General features: G+C 39.9%; 2 long non-coding RNA genes across 2 annotated transcripts; one reads left to right on the forward strand and one right to left on the reverse strand.

The window, feature by feature from the left end:
- Nucleotides 1-1,330: 1,330 nt before the first annotated feature.
- LOC148124884 (uncharacterized) lies at nt 1,331-2,145 on the reverse strand. The gene is made up of 2 exons (XR_015744748.1): nt 2,015-2,145; nt 1,331-1,790 (listed from the first exon to the last, which is right to left on the reverse strand). It is a non-coding gene; the product is annotated as an uncharacterized LOC148124884 (long non-coding RNA).
- LOC148124885 (uncharacterized) lies at nt 2,014-3,886 on the forward strand. The gene is made up of 2 exons (XR_015744749.1): nt 2,014-2,090; nt 3,699-3,886. It is a non-coding gene; the product is annotated as an uncharacterized LOC148124885 (long non-coding RNA).
- Nucleotides 3,887-5,400: the final 1,514 nt, after the last annotated feature.

The following is a 5,400-nucleotide window of genomic DNA, read 5'->3' on the forward strand; positions in this document are numbered from 1 at the left end:
CACAAGTCTTAAAGTAGCCAAGTTTGGGGGGCCCTGGTATAGGGTCCCTGGCTTGAACAGGGGTTGGACTAGAGGACCTCCAAGGTCCCTTCCAACCCTATGATCATATACTCTTCATCAGCTATGCTGGCTGGAGAATTCTGGGAGTTGAAGTCCACAAGCCTTAAAGTTGCCAAGTTTGGAGACTCCTGAACTAAACTTAGGCAAAAAATATCCTAGAATATTTGGCATACTTTCGTCTTGTCAGCTATGCAGACATGTCCGTGGAGTCTGCAGAGGAATGAAGCTGCTTTTTAATTCAGACCTTAATTCCTGAACGATCTTTCTTTCTCCAGCTGCCCAGTGAAGTGAAGCTGTTGGGTGGCTGTTTCCCACTACTGTACAATCTTTGGCCGCTATAATTTAGCACCTATATCCTGACAGCATTTTGATGTTAGGTTTGTACCTGTCTTCATATGCCAATGTTTCTTTCTTGAGGTACTGTACCAAAATGGCCACAAATAAAGATCTTTTGATTTCCAGTCAGAGCATTCTCCTGAACTTTAGCTTGCTTTAAATTAAGGTGAAAAATTATATAGCAGGAAATGTTGCTTGCATATGACTAGAATCGCCAACCTGTGTTTCCCAGAGCTGTGCATTTACACTATTGTGTGGTCCCACCTACTCTCCAAACTTTGGAGGAGTATTTGATCACTGAATTATTTAAATTTGACTTGAAGGTGTACTTCAAACACTGATCCTTTAAAAGCGAGGAACTAGATCAGCCACTTTCCTGACAAATATGCACATCCTTTGAATATTTAAGCAGATTCTAACAGATACTTTAAATCCCTACATTTGTTTTTCAAGGGGTTAAACATTGCAAAGCTAATAAAAATGGAAACAATATATCTAGTATTATGACCTTTTGTTCCAACAGCTGTGAATGAAAAGGGGGGGAAAGTATTCAATTCCCCCTTTTTCATTCACAAGTGTTGGAAAGTGCTACATGTGAAAAAAAACAAAAAAAAAACCACGGTTGCTTCTAGTAACCCTGAGAAGTTAGGAAGGACCGAGAACTGTTTGGCAGAAGGATTCTTTCTTCTAAACGGTCCCACCCAGAATGGTTGTGTATATTTCAAAGAGGAAGGGTGCAATTATAATTAAATCCATTTTTTTCTGTTACCTACCTGGTAACAATAAACTTTCTATTTTTCATGTTCTTTCTTTCAATACTGTGATAAATGATTTTGCCTGATCCATATGAAGGCTGAATTATAATTTAAAAATAAAGTTCAAATGAATGTCCATAGGTTGCTCCATCTAGCAAAATGATTAACATAAAATCATATTTATTTAAAATAGGAACCTTTATTCAAATGAATTGTACTATCATAGCACATGAAAATAGATCCAAATAACATTCCTTTGTTCCAGTACTAACCATAAAAAGAGGAATTTCTAGAAAGTCAGTGCATTCTTTTAAAATGTGAAAGTGCACGGAGTAATTATGGAGCAACAAATCACCAAATTGTTGAAATCTTGTTGAAACACTTTACATAGGCCATAAGCGTTAGTCTGCAGTGTCATTTTATGTTAGGCAGAATTTGTAGTACTTCCAAATTTACAACCAAAACTTAGGGAAATAACCTAAATAGGAAGGACTACATTATCTATAAAATAAACCGCCCTGAAGTCCTGTCCAGTACATATAGAGTTGAAAAAGATTGGAAAATCTCCAAGATTTGATAAGAATGTGTTCTATTATAAAACTTGTTTCCAAGTCATCTTCTTTGATTTGAAGACTCCGCCTATTTGGGGAAAAATGGAGAAAGTTACTGAAATATATCACTTAATGTTTTGGTTATGTTCAACAGTAACATACCAATAAAACAGTGGCACAGTTATGATTTAGTGATTTACAGTCAGAGCCCCCAAAACACAATATTCATGTTTTTCAAATTGCCCCTGAAATCACAGTGAAAGTAAGACATCCATCTGGAAGCCAAGATATGTTTTAGTTCCCATTACATACTCAAGAGACTTGTCACTTTCAGTTTAAGAGGTAGCTTGCACCTTCAGACCCATACAGAACTCATTGTAGGAAGAGAGTCATGTTAGTCTATGGTAGGAAAAAAAATCATGAATCAGAGGGTTGCAGGCGGCCATCCCAGCCGAAAATGGAGCATGGGAACCCATTTTTGCTGGTAGAGTACTTGGGCCACCACAGGCACCCCCCGACACGAGTGGCATCACCCACCCCAGCCATGCCCCCCCTTCCCCAGGGCAAACACAACCCTGATGCGGTCCTCAATGAAATCGAGTTTGACACCCCTGGTCTAGTGGTTAAGGCACGGGTGTCAAACTCCTGGCATCATGTTGCCGTCACATGACATTTTGCGAAGCTTCCCCCATTTGTGGAGTTGGGGTGGGCATGGGCTGCGTGTGATGCATCCAGCCCGTGGATTTAACACTCCTGGCTTAAAGCATCGGGCTAAAAAGCATTGCACTAAAAGAGACTGTGAGATCTAGTCTTCTTCTGACCCAAACCTTTTTCCAATAAACAAACATAAACCAAAGGGAACGGAAACCTTTTAGTTATTCTTATGAATCCCCGGTTAAAAGGCTGATGCAAATTAATTAACTTTGATAAGCACCAGCCTCACCCAAACTGTGCGAGGCTGCCAAGAATAACAGATAAGAAATATTTCACAAGAGTCTTCAAATACCAACCTAAGATATTGTAATGTCCACGAGACTGAGTTTCAAAACGTCTTTGCTTCCTGCAAAGAACGTTTGCTTCACAGCTGGCTTTTATCTGCTTGAAGGAAGGGCCATTACCTTGCAGTCTTACTCCCGAGTTACCCATGCTGCTGCAGCTGTTTTCTTCAAGCAGCCCTGCGCTCGTCGGGAACCTCATTGCTGCTGCCAGCCCCCACAATCTCTGCAGGCAGCAGTCCAATCCCTAATGGTCCTGGCCCCTTATCTGAGTCCTCGCTCTCCTCAGCCGTCCGCACCTGCTGCTGGCTAACCACAACAAGTCTCACTTTAGGCATCAAATGCTGCTGAGTGACCTTGTGCCAATCACCAGGAAATGGTGAGTACTAGTCCTGCCTTAGGCAAGAAAGCTGAGTGACATTGCCAGGAGACAGTGAGTTCTAGTCCTACTTTAAGCATGAAAGCATGACTGGGAGACTCTGAGCCAAACCCAGCTGATTTTTCGGCCAGTCACACACTTAGCCTAACACACCTTACAGGGTTTGTTGTCAGGAAAATAGGAGGAAGGAGTCATATGTTCACTGCTTTGAGTTATGTGTAAAAAAAATAGGGGGGGGGGGATATGTAAAATAAATAAATAAAATTAAAATAAAGCCTTAATAACACCCAAATAAAGTATGTACTTTAAAAAGAATACTTGTCTTCAGCTTTTTCCAGAAGAGAGGCAATGTTTGGGCAAAAAAGAAATCTCCACTGAGAGGCCATTCTAGATGGCAAACCATATCACTGCAAAACAGCCCTTTGGGGGCTTCTACCCTATCCTCCCCAAAATGGGGGACAACCAGCTTCCATCTCTTAGTAGGAACTGAGTAGTCAGGCCAACCAAATGGGGAGATGTAATTCTGTAGACGACCTCTTAAAACTTTAATGACAATGCCAATGCAAAAATAACCTATGCAAACTGCAAGAATATGGTTTCAAAACCAGACAAGCAAAAATAGATAAACATACCCAACCATGTTCTCATCAAATGTCACTTTCACCCAAACTGCCAAGCGCTACCTGCAAATGGAAAGACAGAGTAAGTTTCCTCACCACCACACACAATTTGAAATAAATTTTGACATAACTTTTGCATGCAATTTAACGCTGCAGGGAAAGGAAACATGCAACTTAAAACCTACAAATGGGCATTTTAAGATAGCGAACAGCAATAATGGGTAAATAAGGGCTGAGTTTTTACTTGGATTTTGTTGATAAACACAGGACTAGCTACATCCATATTTATATTTAAGATTTAAATCTTTTTGCTTTTGCCCAAGGTTTACAGTTCATTACATTGACAAAAGAGCACAAGTATTAAAACATTATTACTAATTTATGCAGATGCAAGTGGATATATTTTAAGTATCTACTTTTAAAACATCTTTTTTTTCTTTTTACCAACTTTTACATTAAAGTTAACACTTGAAGAATTTCAGTGCTAAATAGTTTATGCAAGTTGCCGTCACAGTTTATGTAAAAGAAATGTGCTATTAAAATCAGACATTTAGGTTACCTTTTGAGTTTTTCGGTGCATGTTAGCTTTAAGACATCCTGAATTCTCCTGCGATAATTTTCCTTTAAAAGGGGGGTTGGGGCGATCTTTTCATCAAGCAAGACATTAAACCCTGAAAGCTGACTCCAAACCGTTGCGGAAAATTCAGTTATTTACATTTTTTTAAAATAACAATCTACAAATAACAACCTTTTTTTGTTTTTGGTTTTTAAAAGTAATTTCCCTCAATCATGCACTTCTGTGAGCAATTTGACAGTAACAGTGGATAGTTTTTTTCACCCCCAAGCAGTTCCTCCCCAATGAAAATCCAATTTTAAAAAATGGCCAAGAAGACAAGCCACAATATTACTTATCCACCTATTCTGGTTTTAGTCCAGGAACAAATAGCCACTTAGGCTTATAGCCAATGGCGGCTTGGAGTTTTTTTTTTTTTCCCAAAGGGAAAGAAGTTCTTTCTCCTTGGAGGCAGGAATTTAGTGACTTGAGGCTGTGTGAACTGGCAAGCTTTGCAATGTTCTGTTTTATGCCCCTCCGTCGTGGGCCATAGCAAATGATCTGCCTGCCCCGGGCATAAGCCATTACTTTTGACTGTTAAGAACTCTGACCCCTTTTCTTTCATATAAAGAACTTTTAGTTTCTAGGACATTGAACAAATTGGCAATGGTTTGGCTCAACCGTGCCTGGTGTTCTATGGAGTACAGTCCATGGGGACGTGCTTTGGGAAAGCGGCCCCAAAAGGAAGCGGGCTGGGGGACAGGAGGAGGCTGTGCCTTTTTGAAATCAACTCTGGTTGCAAGGTGACAGCACAGAATCACTGCCTACAGATGGAAGGTCAATAGCCGGCAGAGAAAGGAAAGGCTTTCCTTAGCCAGTGGCTTCTAGAAAGATTAGACTATGATTCTTACCACCCACAACTTGGGGACGAAGGAAGAAATCTAGTACTTCCCCAGGAACAGCAAGTTGAAGGAGGGTGAAACAAAACATTTATGCAGCAGCTTGAAACCTTGTTCAACTTCCAGGGGGTGAAAAACAGTTTTGTTTTAAAATTAAGCTCATTTGACTTCATAAAGTTTTAAAGTTTCAGAGTATACCATTTTATCTCTTCTGGTTTTAAGTCTTTTGTTTTAAGAAAACAGACCATGTTG

The sequence above is a fragment of the Pseudonaja textilis genome, chromosome 10, assembly GCF_049901715.1.
Source record: "Pseudonaja textilis isolate UNSWEBS1 chromosome 10, rPseTex1.2, whole genome shotgun sequence".
NCBI lineage: Eukaryota > Metazoa > Chordata > Lepidosauria > Squamata > Elapidae > Pseudonaja > Pseudonaja textilis.